Below are 23,954 nucleotides of genomic sequence, written 5' to 3'. Positions count from 1 at the left end.
AAGCATCTCCAAAACTGCAGCTCTTGTGGGATGCTCCTGGTCTGCAATAATCAGTATCTATCAAAAGTGCAACAAGGAAGGAACAGTGGTGAGCCGGTGACAGGGTCGTGGGCAGCTGAGGCTCACTGATGTACATGGGGAGTGAAGGCTGGTCCGTGTGGTCCGATCCAACAGACGAGCTCCTGTAGCTCAAAATGCTGAAGAAGTTCCTGCTGTTAGTGCTCGACTAACAGCATTTCTTTAGCGTCTTAAAGGCGTTTTACTTCTAATTATTAATGGAAACCATAAAGAGAACCAGTTTGGACTCTGATGTATGGTTTTACATCAAAAGGTTCAGGGTTTTTATCTCAGCAATAATTCGAAAACCCTCTTAATATTTCGAACAGACGCTACAACCACTTCATGACCAACCTTAACTATTTGTATATATTTCAATTCGAGTTCTTACTAACGTGCGATCATGAGACCATGTTGTGCACGCTAAACTATTTTTGGATCGGTGATGGGCATTAAATGATGCCAGCTGCCTTGCCAGGCAGGATCGAATGTCCTGCAGTGATGAGTCAGTGAGTGCTTATGTGTCAGAGGTCAGAGATTGCAGCAGGAGAGAGAGAGCTTGCTCGTGTGACCTCGGATTACAAAACGGCCGCTTACTGCTGTGGCAGTAAGAAAAAAAAGGAGAGAGGTGGGATGTGAAGGAGAATTGAAGAGTAACAAAAGGGGAAGAAAGGACGAGGCAAAGGCCATCAGATGAGCTCGAGACCAGATTTCATTGAGAACGAAACAATGAAAGCAGGTACAAAACAAACCGAAGGCTTACGAGTGATTACGAGTGAATAAAAGGAGTGAGGATGAAGAGATTTAAATTTCCCCCTCCTCCTTCTTCAATTTTCTATCAAAACTCAATTTGCAAGGCATATTTTCTGTGAGTCATGTGCAGCGCAAGATCTTATAACAGGGGCGTTATAACGCTCAGTAATAAAATCTCAATATAAACCTCCTTTACTTTGATCCCAGGTGTGTAGTATCTTTTTTTTTGTGTGTGCTCAAGAACTTTTAAGCTCCTGAATCATTCCTGGAGTTACTGCGTGCTCGGAAAGTCTTGGAATGTATTTGTTATTCTTAAATCATGCTGCTTCTGCCAACCAAAAAGTACACAGCGTCCCAATAATCTGTCTGAAATGGCAGATTTAGCATGAGCAGACTGCCATTAGTCAAAAGTTTTACAATTACAGTGAAAAAGTAGTTTTTGCACAGCTGTATATCCTGTTGCTAGCTCATTAACTAGCCAGCATTAATAGTGAAACTGATATTTTCATTCATCATTCTTCTATTCTTGTGTTTTAAGTAAAATAATTAATTGTACTCATTGAACAGAACTGATCTATCTATCTATCTATCTATCTATCTATCTATCTATCTATCTATCTATCTATCTATCTATCTATCTATCTATCTATCTATCTATCTATCTATCTATCTGTCTATCTATCGGTCTGTCTGTCTGTCTGTCTGTCTGTCTGTCTGTCTGTCTGTCTGTCTGTCTGTCTGTCTGCCTGCCTGCCTGCCTGTCTGGCTGGCTGGCTGGCTGGCTGGCTGTCTGGCTGTCTGGCTGGCTGGCTGTGGACACCAGACCATAAGATTGAACACCCTATTTTACATTTACTCCCCATGTTTTAAAACCCTCACTTTCTGGGAAGATGTTCCAATAGATTTTGGTGTCTTCTTGTGGAGATTTGTGTTCATTCATCCACAAGGGCATTAGTACTGATAGTAGTAGGTGGGTTGAGGATGCCTGGGGTGGGTTTCTAATTCATCCTCAAGTGGTTGAGATCAGATCTCTCCCTCAGCCCACTCAAGATCTTCAACTTTACCCATGTAAAGCATTTCTTCATGGAGCTGGATTTTGTGCACAGAGGGCGGTTTATCATACCCAAAGCCACCCTGTAATAATGAGTACCTCCAATTTTAAACAGTTAAAAAATCTTTCAGTTGTCTTTCAGTTGTGGAAAAAAAAATACATGGCTGTAAATGCCAGGTGTCCCAAAACTTTAGCTGTCAGGTATCTAGGAAGTTAGATTTAGCATTTAATATGACAGTTATCGATATTAAAAGCCACTATCAAATTCTGCCAATTTAGCTCACGCGATTTTGGCCACAATTTGGTCGTCTGAGACGGATTTTGATTGCAATCATTCCTTTCGTCTAAAGTTTTTCTGGCAGCGTCAGAACTACAATCGTCAAACCAAGAACCAATAGGAGCACCGAACCTGATGATGCAGTTACCGTGACAACTTCAATCCACCTCAGGGAAAATGTCGAGGTGGACAGTACAGTGAGAAGAGAAACCTTTTGAGTTATGAATGAAAAAGGTGTTTTTGTATGACATAAAACTTCAGACAAGTATTTTTCTTGTGTGCATCGGTTTTTGACTGTTGTATAGTCATGACATGTTCATAAGGTCTATTAAAAATCGTACAGTGTGCACCTGGCAGCAGTTAGATAACTAGCATCATTGATGAGAGTTTGAGATATATGCAGATTCTAATACTTCAGAAATCCTGTCAGGTTAGCTCATGTTAGCTTGCTAGCTATTACAGAAATAAATATATGACTATAAATCCTGTCAGAAATCATGTCAAGCTCTTGGCTATTGCCTGGATTAGCAGCAAAAAACTTATGCTCAATATATGCTAAGTCGTAGCTCAGTGGTTAAGACATAAGACATCTGACCAGACGTTTGTCCCAAATCCCAGAACCACCTAGCTGCCACTCTTGGGCCTCGTTACCTCTCAGCTGCAAGTCTCTTTTGATAAAGGATTCTGCCAAATGCTGTAAATGTAATCGAAGTTGTAATCCTATCTAGTTCTGAGTATATGGATTCCCAGATAGGTCTCGCATTCATACCCTTTTGCCTCTTATGACCTTAAAATGAAATCAGTCAGGGTTTTTTTTAGCCCTCTTGCATTTTTTTAGTTGAACTTTAGCCAAAATACCTCATCATGCTAGTTCTGCATAGAATGATGGACGTTCCCAAGTGAAGGAACACAGAGAAAATGGCTTTTTACGCTGTCAGGATGGGACGGGATGGGGTTTCGTTTTGTAGGAGCTGCAAAAAAATCCCTCTGCAAGGTCGTTACCATCGAGAAAGCCTCACGGTGAGAGCCCAGATGGCACAGGGAGTGCATCAGGTGTGCAAAATGAATATGAATCTCATCATAAAGTCTATGATTAGCCAGACTACACGCAGTTGGGTGAAGGGGTTTGAGTTACAGCTCTTATATTTTCAGAGTAAAAAAAGCTATAAGCCCAAGAAATGTATAGAACATCTGTTTAATCTGAAAGCTGTTCTATAATCCTGTTCTGTGAAAGCGTCCTTTACGTCGTTTTTGCTGTGTTCATCAAATTCTGATGTTGAAGCGAAGAAATATGCTGAGGCAGCAAGGTTGATGATGATAATGATAATCAGATCTCAAGCCGTTTTGTTATATTTATCGCAAAAAGGTATCATGTGACACAAAAATGGGACTGAGTGCTTTTGTAATCCATGAGTAGCATCTGCAGCTGTACAACTTTGATGGATTACTCGTTAAAGCTACATAAATTCGGTCTCGTCTGACGCATAACAACAAAAGCAACGTCTGAAGGGCGAACAGGAAGCAGGATGCAGTGAAAACGAGCCGCCGTATGTGAGGGTCACTGTATCAGTGACAAAAGAAAGGTCAGAATCTTGGCTGTAAAAGCATCGATGCAGATCCGAGCAACATTTTCAATGAGGTCCTTTACTACAAAAGTTTTACTGAAGAGCAGCGTAGAGCTACATAAGACCTGCATAAGCTGTTAATGGCAACAGACATCAAACTAAACAGCTAATTACAAGTGACAGAAGAGAATATAATGACTGGGTTTGTCAAACTTGATGTCAGCTGCTGTAAGACACATTACAATGCTCCTATTCCAGCATTATGACAACAGGCTTTGTGGTGCACTTCAAATGCTGTTCATGCTGTCAAGACACAGAACCAAAAACTCTAATATATGGAAAATATAGGTCAGTTACAAATCATACATTTGTCATAATGCTACATTAATGGGTTATAAATAGGTTAGAAAACTCACTGTTCTGAAAAGATCATATGCTATTCAAGGCTCATAGCAGTTTACACAAAATGCACCGAGTTACTATCATGACAATCCTTATACAGTAAAACATCTTGTCTACACACATCTATTTCACCTCAGTCAGCTTTTTTTTAACAGTGGAACTGCTAGAATATTGGCAACAACTGATTTATTGTAATAAACTTTCATACATTGTTAAAAATATTTCGCAGTTGTCATAAGTCATATGTAGCTTTATAAACACCACCCCTTACTCTGTTTTACTAAAAAGTCCTATAGAATTTGTACCAAGCGACAACTTGCTTACTCTTTATTATAAATGTCCCTCGGATGTGAAAAGTGAGAAATGCCGTAGGTCATTTCGAGTCGATCTTTTATATGTACACAGTTTTAATCTGTCAGAAATTCAAGCAAAAATATGTGAAATTTGAGCAAAAAAAATTTGATTTACCAAACAGGCCGCACCTTCGAATACAATATAGACTTCAATGAAGCCCATAATTTAACAGGTAATAACGATATACAAATGTTAATCAAACAAACAAACAAAAAATACGCAAAACAAAACAGCTATTCACCTAAAGTGCTATTAAGCGATAGAAGGAAACCAGAGAACCCTGAGGAGACCCACAGGGAGATGCACATGCAAAACTACACAAAGACAATAAATAAATAAATGAATAAATAAATAAATAAATAAATAAATAAATAAATAAATAAATAAATAAATAAATAAATAAATAAATAAATAAATAAATAAATTAGAACAAAAATGATTTAATAGAATACAATTACAAACAAATAAAATGGACTTGCAAATAAGAACAATATAAACAAACAAACAAACAAATAAATACATTACTAAATAGATAAGTAACAAACTAATGAAGTAACTAACTGAAGAAATAAATATATATTTAAATGGAGAGGGAGAGTAGAATTAATAGCATAACATTACAATAAAATTTTAAAGATTTGCATATACGATAAAAAAAAACTAATAAACAAACAAACAAATAAATACATAAGTAAAAAGATAACTAACAAACTTATTGAATAAATAAATGCATTTTAAAATGGAGAAGGAGAATAGAATTAACATGACAATAAAATTAATTGGAATTGCAAATCAAATCAATTAAATAAACAAACAAACACATTAATTAATTGCTATAAATAAAAACCGAATAAGACGAATATAATTAATAGAATAACATGGAATGCAATAAAATTACATTCAATTGCAAATTAGCTTATTTTAATAAATAAAGAGATAAATAAACAAATACTTGCTCAAATTTGTAAAAAAAAAGTGTGCGTGTGAAAAAAAGGTTTTCCATCTGTTGTCATCAAATCTGCTTCTGTCTCCTTTATCCAGACTCAAAAAAAACATGGCTTCAGTGGTCTGATCTATTATTATTACGATGTTATGAGCGATTTATGACTAAATATTTCACACACATGAAAACGTCCATACTTTTCATGTTCTCAAGTTTGACTCTGAAGTTTAAATCTCTCAAGACACAGTCTGATAAAATGGACATGAAGATACCGGCGCCACTGTGGAACCGGTAGCATATTTATTTACCCCCAGCCACTGGTTCACACTTAAAATAGAAGTCCCTCTGTAAGACGATGTATTTATTTTCTGCATGTTTTGCAATATTCCTGCATGGAGGTGTTTGGGTTCTGCGTGGGTGTTTGTGCCGGTTTTCTGCTCTGTAATTGGTATATTTTGTGCCTGCTCAGCTCTCGGTGTGTAGGCCGGGTACATGCGAGCGTGTGGGTGGGCGTGTTTGAGCCGCACGCCCACTGCACAACGAGAGCCGAACTCCCACACCGAGACGGCCGCCTGCTCTAATGAAGTGGAAATGCGAATGCTTATTTAGAAGTGGCAGCAAAATGCCTAATTGAGTGTAGCAGTGTGTGTAAGTGACCCGGTCCACCCTTCGACCTCAGCGTGGACACCTCGCACTACAGATCATCTGGTGTTTTTTTTCTTTAACACGGATTCATTTGGGGATTTTAATGCGCCAAAATTGCGACCAGGGTCAGAATAGCGTAGAATGTCAGCGATCTTGATGCAAGTGGACAACCGTTTCAAAATCTTCATTGATTTCATATAGGTTGACTTTGGCATAACATATATTGTACTTGGGCCTAATCTGAGGAAAATCTGTAGCACTACATTGAATTTAGAGTTCAACACGCCTAAATACCGGATGAGGGATTCCAAAGGTTCGAATTCTGCAGCTGAAATTCTGCAAAAATAAAATTATACTTTTAAGCAGTCTCCAGTGTCAGCGTTTTTTGCATCAGACAGCATTCTTTGGTTTCAAATTGGTTTTGCAATTTATGGTTTCTCAGGTATAACTATCTAAATTTTCAATAGTATATCAGGTAACAATTAGACTTACAGCTATTACGACTGTTATAACTTGCTTACAACCCAAACGCAAATATAAATGGATAAAAAGCCGTACTGGACTTCAGTGGTGTCTTCAGTGGTGTCCTGCCTGAACCAATCCACTCCTTTATACCATCATTATAATTCCACAGCTGTAGAAACCATCAATATTATAGAGAAACACCGTATAACAGAGAACTGCATCACACACAGGAAACTCATACAGACAAAATGAATGCCATCACTAAAGCAAGTAACCCAATAAACAAGTCTCCTTTCACTGTAGCCACAGCTGCACCACCCACAGGCATCATCTCTAGCACAAACATCGATATTAACCTCATCAAATGACCCCGGGTTTTCTGTGCGTTTTTCTGTTCAATAGGTTTTTCTTGAAAAGTCTGTCCTTGTAAGTCAAGTCAAGTCAAGTCAAGTCAAGTCTTATAGCGCTTTTCACAACAAACATTGTCTCAAAGCAGCTTTACAGAATTTACCAGTTAAGGTGAATGATGTGTATTTACCCCTGATGAGCAGCCATGGTGACTGTGACAAGGAAAAACTCCCTTAGATGTTATGAGGAAGAAACCTTGAGAGGAACCAGACTCAAAAAGGGGAACCCATTCTCATTTGGGTGACATCAAGAGTGTGATTATAGTCTTTAATCAATACAGAACACTGAAGAGTGAGAACTAACATGAGTACTGGGATGTAAGATTATGATTAATACAGTCATTCGAGAACATGGAACCAGCTACTGAGAAACTCATAAAATAGCTCAACATTTGTGATCATCACAGATCCAACACCAGCTTGTGAGTGTATCTGCACCCAAATCAATTTCTTCTACTCAGTCAGCTATTGTGGAATAATAACACAGCTTCTAAATCCACACAACTATATTTGAGCTATGTGCAGTGTGCTACAGATGCTGTTGAAGAGCTCGGACTAGTGCGCTCTTTGATTGTCCAATCAAATGATGTGAAAATGCAGACATTACCAGACGCCTGCTAGAGGGCTTTTAAATGACCAAATCTCAGTCCGATTGTTTTAAGCTTTAAAAGCTTTAAGCAACATGGATTCAAAGCTACCAAGAGCCCATGCTAATAATTTCTGCAATATGTGATATGATGGCTGAAATCTGATTGGATAGAAACTCCAACATAAGCGCTTTGCAAGAACGAACCCAAAAGAAAAGCTATGAAATTAAGATAGATAGATAGATAGATAGATAGATAGATAGATAGATAGATAGATAGATAGATAGATAGATAGATAGATAGATAGATAGATAGATAGATAGATAGATAGATAGGAAATAGAGAATGATGGTAAGTCAGTGATTCTGATCGAGCATAAAAGGCCTTGCGAATTGAGTCCGTTCCTAAATTCACTTGCTTCAAACAGTCAAACTGAAGCATGTTATGAACAACTTCTCCCCTGAAGACTTTCCATCTGACTGTGTAGCAAAACACTGACACTGGAGACTCCTTCCAAAATATAAACTGTATTGTTCACAAAAAACGTTGTCATATCGACTATGACATGCTTTGACATGCACAGCACCCATTGGGCAAGGAACTACTTTTCGAAAGGGGTGGTAATTAATTAATTAAACTTAATTAACACTTTTAAATCAATCAGAATTGAGAATTTTATAGTGTTGTGTTTTACTGCATTCTTTCTGCCTTTCTTTCTTTCTCTAAGTCACCTATGGTGCAGTACATGGCACTGTTTCACACGCATCGCAAGTCACAAGATCCACCCACATAATGAGACACACACACACACACACACACACACACACACACACACACACACACACACACACACACACACACACACACACGCCCACGTGCACTGAAAACGGGGACTACTGCAGCTCACAAAGCAGGAACTGTCTTTTTATACAAAGGCAAGGCTACCTCCTCTTTCAGCTGTAAGGAGGAGTGTGTGATTTCACTTTGTGCACTGTCTGCATCGCAGGCAGTGGCGTGCATGCGTTTGTGTCCACATCCCGGACAAAGACCCTACTCATAACCGAATCGGACAGGCCGAGGCAGCACACACTGACTCCAGTGTGTCACAGGGGAGAAGCGGACTGATGATGCAGCTCGTGTGAAATGTGCTATGCTAGCTTTACTGGGTGGGGGAGAACAGGAGGGGGGCTGGTGTGTGTGAGGGTGGGCATGTGTATGTGTGTGTGCGTGTGCGTGCTGTGGTGACAGTCAGGAGACGTGTGCGGGAGTGTGATAAAGGCATTTTATCATGTAGGAACTTTATCCTAATGATAGATTGGTGGAGGGGCTACAGAAACACGTGAAACCCGATTACGTGTTATGGGAATTAATTATCAGCACACGAAGGAGCATTGGAATAAATGAAAAAGGGGTTCAAGGGTGTCTGGTGATGTCATCTGTCATGACGTGTGTGTGTGTGTGTGTGTGTGTGTGTGTGTGTGTGTGTGTGTGTGTGTGTGTGTGTGTGTGTGTGTGTATGTTTCGGAATGCCTCCCTGACACCATAATCTCCCCAAATTACAGACTCCACGTGCCTCCCGCACAGCAGTCGTTTAACCCTCACACTCTAATGAACACTCCCCCTCACTCACACACACACACACACACACACACACACACACACACACACTGACACAAACTCATCAGCATTCCACACTGAACTCCTCTCTTTGCTAAAGAGACAGAAAGGATGTCCCTAAATTCCCCAATCCTGACACGAGGACGAGACAATATTTTGATTTATGAAGTATACACACACACACACACACACACACACACACACACACACACACACACACACACACACACACACTTCTGATGAACACAGTAAAGTCATCATCGACTCTGGACACTCCAATAACGTCCTTGCCGTCCTAGCCGGGACTCCGACTATGCAAACACACACTTGGATGTTGCTGTCTGTCCAATCAGGACATGATCACTGCTTTCCATATGTTTATACTGAACACCTGAAAACAACCAGCAATGTTTCGCCAACTTGAACATCCCACAAGAACGCTCTAATAATAAGCACATATGTAAAGCACGGAGACATTGGAGTTCCCTGAACGTTCCTAAACGTTACAAAGTACTCAATCATGCATGTTTTTGCCGAGTGCAAGCTATAGGTCTATACAGATCTCACAAAACACACACACACACACACACACACACACACACACACACACACACACACACACACATTCCAGCCAGACTGGTGCAGACAGTGCAGGCAATAGGAACTCTGTGATTTTAATCATTTCCTGAGGGCAGCTTCAGTATAAACAGCAGGACCCGGGTCATCCTAACCCGCCATCCAAGGACACCAAGAACGTCAGATGAGATTTCCCTGGGTTCAAATCGGTCTGCAACAGACGCTGACGTTGAACGCACAAGTTGACAAATTATCAATCAAACCTCGTGTGCTGCAGAGCTACGGGCAGAGCATATGCGCAGTTCCCTGCAACCACCCCCTCCCACACACACATACACACTCACACATCCCTAGACACAAACACACGTATACACTCACATATATACATACATATACACACAAATATACAGACATACACACACACACACACACACACACACACACGTGCACACAAGGCTTCCCTGACACATAAGTACTTACTCTGCTCCAGTATGGACTCCACTGACTGCTGCAAAGGGAGCAAGTGAATGCTTCACACTTCTCTCCTGTCCTCTCCTCTCCTCTCACACTGCCTCTATAGCACTCTCTCTCTCTCTCTTTCTCTCTCTCCCCCTCTCTTTTGCTCCCCCCCCCCTCCCTCTCTACCCCTCTCTCTCTACCCCTCTCTCTCTCTCTCTCTCTCTGGACTCTACCGTGTCGAGATAGAGCGTGCGCCATAAAAGGCAGCTCAGCTAAACATGTCACATGTAATTTATCCACGGCAGGCGGTGGAGCTTCACCTTCCATGTGTGTGTGTGTGTGTGTGTGTGTGTGTGTGTGTGTGTGTGTGTGTGTGTTGAGAGAACGGAGTTGCTGCGAAAGTTCTGTTCTGCAACCAGGGTTTCTCTGCATGTCTACAGTGGAGTGTTTGGGACAAGAGTAGGTGTGTGTGTGTGTGTGTGCTGTCTAGACTAAGCATGCCAGTTACAACACACAGTGTGACTTTTTTCTCTACTTAGAGATGCAATATGAATTGAGTGCCTTGAATAGAAATTATAAATGGCTTCACACACACACACACACACACACACACACACACACACACACACACACACACACAGATCACACAGTCTGATATGATTCATTCATGCACAGCAATATACACACAAACACACACTTGTATAAACTGTATGTCCCTCATTGCTCGGACTGATATAGAGAGTCTTACCTCACATCACTGAGCAGCATGTGTAAGCAAAAGGGATGCGTGTCTGTGTGTGTGTATGTGTGTATGTGTGTATGTGTGTGAGAGAGCGTGTTCATACGCAGGCGGATGGGATGGGCAGAGTCGCTGGAGCTCAGAGGCTCATTGTTCTGACCAGAGGTGTATTTTTGTGTGTGTGTGTGTGTGTGTGTGTGTGTGTGTGTGTGTGTGTCACCCTCCAAATGGTCTCCCCATCCAGAAACCTATACTCCCCCTTACACACACACGTACAAGCCCTCTCTATTGCAGTCGTTCACTGTGCTGTGTGCATGTGTGTTTCACAAACACACTCTCCTGCCTGTGGCTCTGCGTCTGAATCCCTCCCGCCACTCACAGCCAAGCCCCGCCCCCTTAACCCTCCCACTAGGGTGAGAGAGATAGAGAAATAGAGAGAGAGAGAGTGAGAGAGAGAGAGAGAGAGAGAGAGAGAGAGAGAGAGAGAGAGAGAGAGAGAAAGATGAAGCAAAAGTCAGTGAGAGAAAAAAAAACTAATGGAAAAAAAGATACATTTGAAGATATAGTAAATGTGTAATAATATATATATATATATTTTTTTTTTAATTTTTTTTTTTTTTTTTTTTTTTTTTACAGCAATGGCTGTTTTTATGTAAATAAACCAATATGCAGATTATTTTTTTCTGACAATGTTAATTATAATATTGCAAAAATGATATTACACTTACACTACAATCATTATCAATCAAAATTACTTTTTTATGAGCCGTAACATTTTACGTATTGTAAAATAAAATAAAAAAAATATATAAATTAATAAATATAGTGTGTATATTACACTATATAAACAAAAGTATTGGCAAATTTTTAGCCATAAATGGTTCTTTTTTTTAAACCTCAAAGTTGGTACATAATTGTATAGGATGTCATTGGATGTGGCGGCAATAGGAGATCCAAACTAAGCCAGCTCTATGAATATATGGTTTATATGGGTGGAGTTAAAGATCTCCTGCTATAGAGTTCGGATCTCAACCCTATTGAACACTTCGACTTTACTAATGCCCTTGTGGCTAAAAATCACATTTTTATTGTTATTTCTTTTGTATTTTAACTATAACTTTATTTATGTTCATTTTTGTACCAAAATAAATAAATAAATAAATAAATAAATAAATAAATAAATAAATAAATAAATAAATAATATGCTGAACAAAACAGACCCTTTACATTGTCCGAACACATCAGCGAACAACCTCTGCTTGACAACTCTCTACTTTAAAACCTGGACATCAACCTTTTATGTACAAAGACTGATTAGGAGCCTTCTAATATTTCCACAATATGCAAAGCTGTTTTTTGGACTTCCAGAACTTTGGTTAAAATTAAACCATTCTACGTTTTACCGATATGAATAAAGCCACTAATCTTCTACAAACATTAGTAACAAATTCCTGTTGTTTTTTAGAACTTCTGAAGGCATGTTTGCTATTGTTGGGGCTATTAAAGAGCTCCAGCTGTTTATTTCTTTAAAATTTCACCCTGGAGTAATCCATGGACTATCACATGACCCGACTGGAGCAGACCATTTTTGGAGAGTTAAAAGCAGAAAATTCCTTTTCGAATACCGCCGTCTCATTCAACACTTCACATTGAAAGCACCGAACTGAGTTTCTGCTTCTTCCCAGCTATTGAGGCTTACAAGCTCTATACGGGAAAAAAGATAAATCTGTTCAGAAACCTACCGAGTGGTCATGTGACTAGATATGGATAAAAGAACGTTAAGGTTAGTTTGAAAAAAAAAAAAATATATATATATATATATATATATATAGTGGATCATGCCATGGATGATGATCCTGCATTTGAGTTCTTCTGCTATTGTAGCAATAGTACAGTTTGCACTCTGAGATGCTTTTCAGCTCACCATAGTTGTAGTGTGGTTAATCGAAGCTACATCATCACTGAGCACAATACATCTGAAAACGTTTAAAAAATGCTCTCTGGTGTTATTTTTTTTTTACACTGATAACAGAAATATTTACTTCTTTATTTATATTTAAACTTATTATATTATCTTTTGCATCAATGGGATAATGTTGAGGAAATCACAGACAAACAATTGTGGTCTTTGCTTTGGGTAATCCAAGACTATAAACTTGTTTGTTTGCTTTGAACGTGGTCACATGACTAGAAGGTTTTTTTTGGTTTGTGTCGTTCTAACAATTACAGAAATTTCTGAAAAGAAAAATTGTGAAAGTCAACACGTTTTCCTCTTAATTTTTGATGTAAACATGAATTCAACCCTCTTGAACCGTATCTGCACAATTTTATGCGTCAGGCTGCTACATGATTGGCTGATTGGAAAATTTAATGAATGAAAAAGAGAGACAAGATTTCCACATTCTTATACAGTGCTTGACCAAAAAAAAAAATAAAAAAATGGTGTTGCAATAATATTAAGTGACCATTGATCAACCTTCTTATTTTCAAAACACAGTAAAAAGTATAATAAAATTCAAAAGTTCAAGAGTTTTCTTTAGGAATCCTCTGCATCAAGCTTTAATGTATACGTAAACATTTTTTTTATAAAATTCGGCCATAATGATAAATCTATATATCACTTATAACAATAATACATTATAATAATACATCAGAATTCATGAATTATTTATTCAATTTAATCTGTAGATATAATTAGTCAATTGCAATAATTTTGTCTGGAAATAACTTTCAATTGGGAAAATGTTCAGGGGAAAAAAAGACAAAATGTTGCACTTTAATATATTCATATCAGGTGGATATGTAATAGGTTTTGTTGTATGCGTGTTATGCTAACCATCCATAAATATGCATTTGAAATACTTGGAAAACATTTCATAGTGAAATCCATCTCCTGTAGCTACACCCCCGTTCGAACAGAGTGTTAATCACTGGCCTTTCATTGCATTTTGGCTCCGTTGTCATGTGATCTAAGAGCTCTGATTAATCTCCTAATTGGTTCCAATGAGGCCCTTTTTTTTTTTGGATGATTATGTAATTAACTCATGTGTGCTGGGAAATAACTACAAAAAATGAATGATGGTGTTGACTTTTACTTAATCTTAATTATCCGTCAGTTAATGAAGGATAATCGGGAATTGGATGTGATTGCGAACGAATGTATTTAACATGCAAAACAAAATAAATAAATAAATAAATAAATAATAGTACAAAATGTGAAAACAAAGAAACTAAACTCTAAAGTAAAAAAAAACTATAACCGAACCTTGAAGACTTGGAATATGATTTACATCATACTGAAAGACAAACAGAAGACAAAAAGAGTTTGTTAAATTCAGAGAATGATACAGTATATATATATATTCAAATATTTAATCACGATTAATTGCATGATTGCCATGAGTTAACTCATGATTAATTGCAACTTAATTGCACATTCTTTATTTGTTATATTTGTAACAGATTTTATAAATACATAAATTTAACTCTCTTTTTCTTATTAATAATTTTTTTTTATTTAATTAATTTAAATTCAGAAAAAAAATATTTTTTTAATATTAATTTCTTTTGAGATGGCATGTTTCTATAGTTATAGGTTCTTTTTTTAATGGTTGTTTTAAATAATAAATATGGTACGTGGCTCCTTTATGAATTATGTTCTGGTTCCGGTTGCGTCCCCTCAGTTGGGGGTAAGCGCGGCTGAGCAGAGGTCAGTGCTGAAATTGTCTGGTAAGATCACAGACCAAAGTTTAATTAATTAATTAATTAATTTGTTATTTTTATTTATCTTGGAATAGAAGTGCCCAGAGGAGTCTTTGTTGTCCGGTCTCATTAATTCTCAAACCCAATGCAGAGTGAAGGTGCAGACCGGTCCCATAATCAACATGGACAAATACAGATGTTTTATGCAAATGTATATTTATTATTAGTGAAACCAAACTCAACATAGAGCATAAAAACTAAATACTCTTGTAAATGTTTTAAATAAATTAATGTGTTTTAAATTATGTAAATCATCAGGAAACCAAACGGAACTTTTGCTATGTTTCCACACGGACGGTTTTAATTGGCACATTTGTGTTGCGTTGAAGGTTTTAATTAAGGCAATAATCGTGCATGAATAAAATAAGTGCCGTTAAAATGAATTTGCATTGACGCGTTATCAATGCGTTAATTTTGACAGTCCAAATATAACAATATTATAGTATAAACAATACAATTTCTTCCATCCTATACAATTGTATGTCTCCAATATTGTAATAACAATCTGTTGAAGTACCACACATGGTTGGAAAAAAGTTCTTCATATTGTTCTCCATATAGTGTACACACATACTGTACATACCTATATACATCCATGTATACACACACACACACACACACACCTTTGCAGCCCTAGTAGACCATGAATCCTTATTTGGTCACAGACAGTGTTGTGCCAGGCCCAGACAGCAAGTCCAAGTTACACTCTAGAGCATGAAGCTCTCAGCGTTGCACTGTAAATATTTATGAAGGCCCAAGCTAAACATTCGAACTCATTCCGATACAGAGATCCATCATGGCAACTGTCACAGTGTTCCTTCTCCTTCTCTCACTCTTTTTCGCACTCACTTCGAGTCTCTTTCACTTTCCCATTCCTCCAGTCCTGAAGAATTTGATTCAGCGTGCCCAGGATAATGCCTGTCATAACTGAAACTCTAGATTTAAAGGTGCTTTGTGGTGCACAACAAATGCAACTAAATACAAATAGATCAGAAAAGGTTTACAGGTAAGTAATATTTTCTCATGCAGAATGTACCCATATCAAATGTAATTTTTTTTGTATTATTAATTTTAACACACTCTTTTAGGAAATATAACCAACTTATAGTACATAATTTCTAATATTTCACAGGTACTGGCTAATTGCTGACCTCCAAGACAGACTACAGAGCATCAAACTGACATGTTTCAGTAGGACACAACATAGCAGAAAGTGAAAAACTGTAGCTATGGGAAAAAAAAAAAGCTTTGACTGCACCTATGGCCTCAAATGGTGAAGGAGTAATAGCAAATTCTGCCGGCCACTTTAATGACTTCCCCTGGTGAAACATGCTGAAACTATTGGCAAAATTTTTTCAAACAGATATCGGAACATGATCGGATGGGTCCAGATGATTAGGCACAGATTTGAAGGAATGCTCGTGGTACCTTTTACCTTAAATTACAGAAAAAAATTAAATAAAAATAAATAAATAAATAAATAAATAAATAAATAAAAGGAGTGGAAAGACAAATTTAGAATAGGTTTAACGGTAAGTCTACAAATAAAAAAGTTGTGGGGTTGAAGTGGATTAAGTGAATTAATGTTCAAAATAAAATTAAATAAAATTGTTCAAAAAATGAAATAAAATGTCCTCAGTGAATGAACTAAGTATTAAATAATTTGAAATTTTAAAAATGTAAAAATAGTATTCATAGAATATAATTAATAGAATAAATAATAATCCATTATAATGATAAGAAACCAATTAATTGCTGTATATTTTTACCGATTAAATTTTTTTACCTTCCATTGCTCGAACTCTTTATATTACATGGTAATCTGATCTGTCTCTCAAACCACATACATATTTACATACACAAATCACATACACAAATAGGTAAACAAATAGAGTCTGAAAAAAAAAAAAAAAACAGTCTCGTTTAAAACCTGCATATTGGCATAATATCACTGATTTGGCACCGTTTTGTTCACCACAGACTCAGTTATATCAGAAAGCAAACAGAAAAACTAAGTACTAAATAATTAAAAAAATATATATTGGTTTCATCTATTGAGATTGCTACAACTTCATCATTAAACAAATCCAGAGCCATGGCAACATTCTTGGTAAGTATATTAGGTATAAAATGCTTGTGGACGTTACAGACGTTTTGCTAGCATTAAATTGTACTATGTGTACTATCTTGACAATATCAATATAATAAGCATTAACATTTGCTTAAAAACAAAGAAACTCAGAGTTGTGCCTCCAAATACTCAATATTTTACATTTAATATTTTTGTTTGAATACTGAAAGCTTGAACACTGAACTTTCAGCTAGCTAAACATTTAGCTCGCTAAATCCGACCTTTAGCCCTTATCTATGCCAAAAGGTTACAATAATACTTGCTTGGATATGAACATCAGAAAGAATCTCATTAACGAAATGTTTATCAAAAGCTACAGAAAACATTCACCAAAACGATTAGGCTACAATATGCAAGTTTGACAAAATTAATATCATTAACTAACAGTAACTGAAGAAATCAAGTTATGCTTCGAAATAATGAAAATTGATACATAAAATTGGTTGGTTTTATCTACACCTTTAGCTACAGTGGCTACTTGCTAATAACTAACCATGTAGCGTTATTCACATAACTATATCCCGAACACCTATTTTTCGATGCAAAACATAAAAGTAAATAAAGTGCCACTATGATGTCACATGATTATTTCATTTGTTGATTCGCCTTGTCTACCTGACAACACCTTCAAAGAGAGACAGCGCCAACTGACACACTTCGGTGTGGAGGAGCTACAGATATACACTTTACTCAGCAGGGAACCCAGGCATAGAATTTGAAAATTGCTAGGGTGGTCTTTACAAGGTTTTTTTTGTCTGTCCAGCTGACTGAGAGGTTTCATCTCACACCTTCAGCAATGTGCCAACGGATTCTGGCACACCATGGTTAGCTTGTTACATGGACAATTAGTCATCTTCCCCTCTACGGTATCAGCGTATGACAATATAATCGTCCACTTTCTTTCTCAGCACTGGCTTTTGTATCATGGATGCTGTACAAGGTTTCCAGATAGATTTGTGCAACATTTTCAATAGATTTTCAAAGGAAATGTAGAGAATCAGGAAATATAGAAAATAACTTCAGATTTTTCTTTATAGATTCTTAGAAAAACTATCACACGGATAAAGTGAATTGCAACGGAGTGACGGAAACTGTGTCGTAACCAATCGTCATATTGCTGACATAATTTCTAATGAATTAGAGATGACAGTATGATAAATAACAAAGATTTTTTAAATAATTTTTTTTATTAAATTTGATAGTAGGTGCACTTTCATTCAAATTTTGTTTTTGTTAATTAAGTTCCAAAAAAATTGAGGTTTAAATCAGTTTCGTCTGCTGCTATGTCTTCATCACTGAACTACTCGGCTTGCATAAATGTTGTGAACACATCTAATTACCTTGTGTTTCACAGAATATTCTGAATATACAGTAATTCTAGCATGTAATAAGGCACAAGTGATTAGTACAGTTAGTGCAGTTCAAATCAACCATATACAGAATTTTTCCTTTTTAATCTACTATATTACAATTACAGTGGGTTATTTGTGTACCTTAAAAAGTTTGGAAGTTGCTTGTTCTAGTTTATTTGGCGAACTGGAGTCAATTGGTGGTGTACCTTTGGATGTATTATAAAGCTTTCCAGCACTTTCAATGCCTCTTTGCTTGAGATAATGGGAAACTCAAAAGAAATCAGCCTTAGACCTCAGATTTTAAATCTGTAAAGTCTGGTTTAGGAACAATGTCCAAACGCCTGAAGGTACAGTGTTCTGTACAAACACTAGTAAACAAGTATAAGCAACAGGGGCCATGCAGCCACCTTACCACTCAGGAAGGAGACACAGTATGTCTCCTAGAGATTAATGTAATTTAGAGCGAAGAGTGAGAATCAATTCTAGAAGAACAGTGAAGGACGTTGAAGATGTTGCAGGTACGTAACATTCAAGCTAGACACATAGTATCTATAGCCACAGTAAATATGTGTCCTGTATCAATATAACCTTAAAGGTTGCTCAGCAAATAGCCATATGAAAAGCCAGACTACAGTTTGCATGTGCAATTGAGACAAAGATCTTACATTTTGGAGAAATGTTTTCTGGTCTGATGGCCCTAATGATCGCCATTATGTCTGGAGGGATTGGCAGCATCAAACTATATGTGTGCTTTAGTCAACAAAGGACTGGTTCACTTGACAAATTAGATGGCATCAAATTAGATGGAATCAGATGGCATCATGAAAAGGGAAAATTGTGTGGATCTCTAGACATCAGCAAAGAAGTCAACGAGTCTTCCAAATGGACAATGACCCCCAAGAATACCTGTAAATTTGAGGTAAAATGGATTAGGGACTAAAAGACCAAGGTATTGGGTTGATCCTTACAATGATTTGTTCTTGATCTAATGACCTAAAAATGTGTTAAAAAAACCTGATGGAGTTATAACAAACTAATTCGGTCTGGAAGAATGGAATTAAAATCCCCCCCGATGTATTGTAAAAAAGGTAAAATAATTCATTCTCTCGACATTGTTTTGCCATTTATTATTCCCCAAATAAAACAATACTGCATAATTACCTAGAAAAAAATGTTTTGTGTCAGGAATTGTGACAAATTTTAGTTTTTATATGCCTTAGATTATTTTATTATTAGTATTTTGTAATAGCAATCCTTCATGATGGCCTAGTCAATAAAGTATTGAAGGCCATCAATAGCTCTCTGAGAATTACAGTAAGGGAAAATGTATTAAAAAATGATGTAAGGATTACATAAAACCAAAATTTTTTTTATTTTATTTTAATAAAGAATTGCTAAAAACTTTATAAAAAAAAGGGGGTTTAAATGGACATTATGTTTAGTCATTTAACAACAGGCCTATGCGCCTCATGAGCAGCAACCAGTGACCTCGCACAGGATGACATGATAGCTTCAAATAAAACAGTTGAGAAGCTATGACAATTTAATAATGCTATATTTTATTTATCAGATTTTTAACTCCATCCTACATGCAGTATATTCAACGAGCATAAAGTCTTAACTGCTTTACTCTCACTAGCCAATGAGAGTAAAAGTGCGGATTAGCCCCACCCCCCAACGAGAGTTTTGTAACGAAATAGTGAACGTAAACTTGTGGAGTGCAAATTAAACTTTGAACGCATAAACGAAATCTTGTATTTATAACCCATGGTTGGTGAAAAGTACATTTCGAAATCAAAATAACAAAAAAAAATTGTTTTATAGACCATGAACAATTTGAGTTTATTAATTTTAGTTTCAGGATATTCAATATATTTTTGTTTTTTTGCTTGGAGAGTGATGCTTAATACTTTTAGCACAAATCTAATTCCAGGAATTCAGCAGCATGAATCCTGCTCCAATGGGCCTCTATTAGCACTTACCATTTTTATCACTATACAGCAAAAAGCAAGCATTACTTTAAGTTTGGCAATTTAACAAAACAAACCATAAAAAATAAATAAAAGCAATTAGAACTTCACTTTCAAAAAGCTAATTACTATTTTGAAAGAATTTTTAAAAACATAAAGTTTTTCTATTTAAAATGGACCATGTCCATAATGACAATACATTTCTTTATCACACAATATCAATATAAGTTTAACAAGTCAAACCATTTATTACCCAACTGTGGCCAAGTGTTACCTGCTTTTACAACAACAGACCAGTTGTCGATCAGTGATTGGACAGTTGGGAATAATGATGATCAATGTTTGGCTTGTTGATAACAATGGTGAAAAGTGAGAAGAATGGGGAACAGTGGTGATCAGTAAATAGCTGTTGGAAACAATGGTGATCAGTATGTTTGGGATCAGTGGTGATCACTGATTGAAGTAATGGGAATAATATTAATGAGTAATTGGATCATTGAAAACAATAGTGATCAGTAAGTAAATATTGGGAATATTGTTGACCAGTGACTGGGAACAATTGTGATTGGTGTTTGGATTATTGTCCATTGCAAAATAATAGTCATAATTGTTAGGATATTGGGAATCATGGTGATTAGTTAGTAGTCATATGGCAAAATGGTGAACTGTGACTGGATGTTGGGAAACAATGATGATTAGTAATAAGATTGGAAATAGTTTTCTTCAATTAATCATGTGGAAAAACACTGATTAATTATCGGCATGTCGAGAAAAAGTGATGGTCAGGTGTTGGCTGCTGGAAACACTGTCAAGTCAAACTCAGTAAGCCCTTACACACTGGTGGTGACTTAATCAAATCTGCTCTGTAAACCAATATATCCAGCAGCTGAGACGTAAGCTGGAATGCACTAATGAATGCAGGACAGTTGCTAAAGTCAGCTGAAAAAGTCACTCGCTTTGGCACTAGGATTTTGAAAAAAAGGTTGATAGAAGCAGTCCACAAAGTCATTAAATCTATTAACAGAGCCACCAAGCTTACAATACTGATTTGGCAACACTGCATATAAGAATATATTCCAGTTTTACGAAATGTTATTATTGTAGTATACCATGAGCCTTAGATATTGTCACACCCTCAGTGTAAATGCTACGTGCTAAGAAGCCTGGAAGAAACCCACTCACCCCTATATATCACAGTTACTCTGCTCTGAGTAATGGGCAACTATCAGGACCCTGCAAATAACTGCAGCCTGGCTGTGAATTCTCACTGCGGAGGGTGAAGTCAGGCCAGGGCGCTGAATCACGGGACACGTGAGATCAGCTGCTGAATTGCTGAAGTGTTACTGCAAGTGGACAAACAACGGTTGCCCTCTCGTTCTCGGTGTCCCTGTCCGTCTCAATTATCCTATAACAAACGCCCAGAGATTTGAGTGAGTGCCAAATACTTGGCTGTCACTTCATAAGCTCTTATTATATAGTTTTCACTTTGTTCATGCTTCTCTGGGCGCTCATGATGGAGACTTTGGGGCGGGCTGGAGCGCTGGAAGTCATTATACCACAGTGATGGTAAATTCTCACTTATGATGGTGATATTTTAAAAACGCAAAAATGTAAAACTGTTGATATGAACAAAACGTTTACTGTAAGAAACCTATTTAGAATTTATCTAGTAAGTCAATCAAGTTTATTTCTATAGCGCTTTTCACAACAGACATTGTCTGAGTTAAGGTGAATGGTGTGTATTTATCCCTGATGAGCAGCCATGGCGACTGTGACAAGGAAAAACTCCCTTAGATGATATGAGGAAGAAACCTTGAGAGGAACCAGACTCAAAAGTGGAAACCAATCTTATTTGGGTGACATGTATAATAGGACTCAAGAATCCCAGAGCCAATTTGAATCAAAACATGTATGTTTAACTTGAAGAAAACCTGCATACAGGGGATTAAACATGTTTTTATGATTTAAAATGAGCAATTGCATATATCAGGATGGTAAAATCCAATATTTTAAAAGATGAGATTAGATAGAAGATAAACTCTAGATAGACCAATGGAATATATAGAATGATAAATGGGCATTTCCTAATCTTCCAGGGAGAATATCTCCACACAATGCCACAGTGAAATCAGAATGGTTATTGAATGAAATATAGAATTGCTCATTAAACAACATAGTGTTGATCAAACATGAAAATATTGTTCCAGCTTTGATAAGTATCTTAGATAAAAATTACACCATGAGTCCTGTGATTAGTCTGGGTAATTATGATCCAAGCCTTCATCATGACTAGCCTCACCCACTTTATATTAAAATGGTAGAAATTCTGAGTAGAAATTCCAAAAATCAGGAGATAATAGACTTTGTAGTGCAAACCCAATACACAGGGCCAATACTAACCTCATTAGAAACCAATGATGCATTTACGTTTTCTGGGTCTTTAAGGTTAGAATATAATGAGCACTGCATGTGTTCTTATGTCTTGTATTAAATAGAAACAAAATTGTTTTTTTTTTCTCTATTTTCTGATTAGAAATGTGTCCCTGTGGTCCTCCCACAACTCCCAACTGCTTCCTTGACTCGCCTCTGAATCCAATTCAACAGATGGCATACTTATAACTAATTCCCTTCTGAACAAATAGCAGAACGGGGTCACGTGGCTTGCCGAAGATACTGGTTAGCCGCGGAAAGGCACGGCTTTAACGAGGAAGGGAAGCTTTCGAACGTGCTCGGATGCAATGATTTAAAGCGTGTTTGTTCAGAGATGACAGCGCACATTAGGCAAAACCCAACCGAGTTTCCGAACGACATCTGCGGAGAAATCCACCGCACATGCAAATCTCAGCTAAAAAGAACAGAGGGATATTGAACGACAAAACAATACCAGGGAGACGATTACACGGCCTGAAGCTTTGTGCAAACTTAGTTTCGAAGAATTTTCAAAATTCATGGAAAATCCCTTCGACTGGCATTGAGAGCAAAAGTATTAGCACCCTGCGATTGCTTTGATTGACAAAGTGAAAAACAGAAAAAGAAATCAAACAAATCTTAGAAAGGAATCATAAGGGACAAACAACCCACTCAAGTCATGCAGTTAAAGGTGTGTGTGTTTTGCTCACCTGAATTCCTTGGAGTCTTGCTATTTTTCTTCCCTCTATGCCTCTCTCTCTCACGCTCTCGCAGTCTCGCGTTCAAGTTTTCAGTTAGATAGTAACGAAGCGAGAAACAGCCAAGGGACGGGGGAACCCACTCAACGTGTGTAAACGGTGTATTGTGGAAAGGCTGGGGCCAATTTCTTCTCTCTCTCTCTCTCTCTCTCTCTCTCTCTCTCTCTCTCTCTCTCTCTCTCTCTCGCTCTCTCTCTATCTATCTCTCTCGTTCACTCGTTTTCTCTCTCACACTCTCCTTCACTCTCTCTCCCTCCCTCCCTACTATCTCCACACTATTGCCACCAATGCTGCTCAGGTTTCTATAGCAACAGCCTCTCTCTCCCTCTCTCCCTTCCCCTCTCTCTCTCTCTCTTTCTCTCTCTCTCTCTCGCTACACCTTCATCATTTGCTTGCAGCCTTTCCACAGGAAGCAAGACCAGACCTGTTGGCACATTTTTTCCCGAACTTCTGACTCTTTCTCAAGGAAAGGTTTGAGGTTCTATTTTAGGTAAGAGAGAAAAAAAGTAGGAATGCAAGGAAGTATGTGTGTGGAAGTTTAGGGATTAGGACAGGGTGTGTGTTTACGGAGATGAGAAAAGGAAGAGAATGGAAGAAGAGAAGGAAAGTGTGTCCTGGAGAGGAAGGGCAAATATCCAGGCCACTAAGTCAGCATTCTGCTGCTTACTTTAACAG

At 37.4% G+C, this 23,954-nt stretch overlaps 1 protein-coding gene across 12 annotated transcripts in view; it reads right to left on the bottom strand.

Annotated features, from left to right (window-relative positions):
- Positions 1–23,536, bottom strand: part of LOC310717641 (muscleblind-like protein 1) — a 122,985-nt gene extending 99,449 nt beyond the window's left edge. For 2 of the 12 annotated variants that reach the window (XM_083525996.1, XM_083526002.1), the window contains exon 1: positions 23,232–23,536. The gene's annotated coding sequence lies outside the window, so the exon portion shown is untranslated. Of the gene's footprint in view, positions 1–10,179; positions 10,586–10,906; positions 11,227–21,294; positions 21,518–23,231 lie in introns of those variants that run through there. The other 10 variants (XM_083526001.1, XM_083525999.1, XM_083525997.1 and 7 more) reach the window with 9 other exon arrangements.
- Positions 23,537–23,954: the final 418 nt, after the last annotated feature.

Source organism: Silurus aristotelis, assembly GCF_946808225.1.
Source record: "Silurus aristotelis genome assembly, chromosome: 22".
NCBI lineage: Eukaryota > Metazoa > Chordata > Actinopteri > Siluriformes > Siluridae > Silurus > Silurus aristotelis.
Note: the sequence above shows the minus strand (reverse complement) of the source record. Positions and strands in the feature narration are given on the sequence as shown.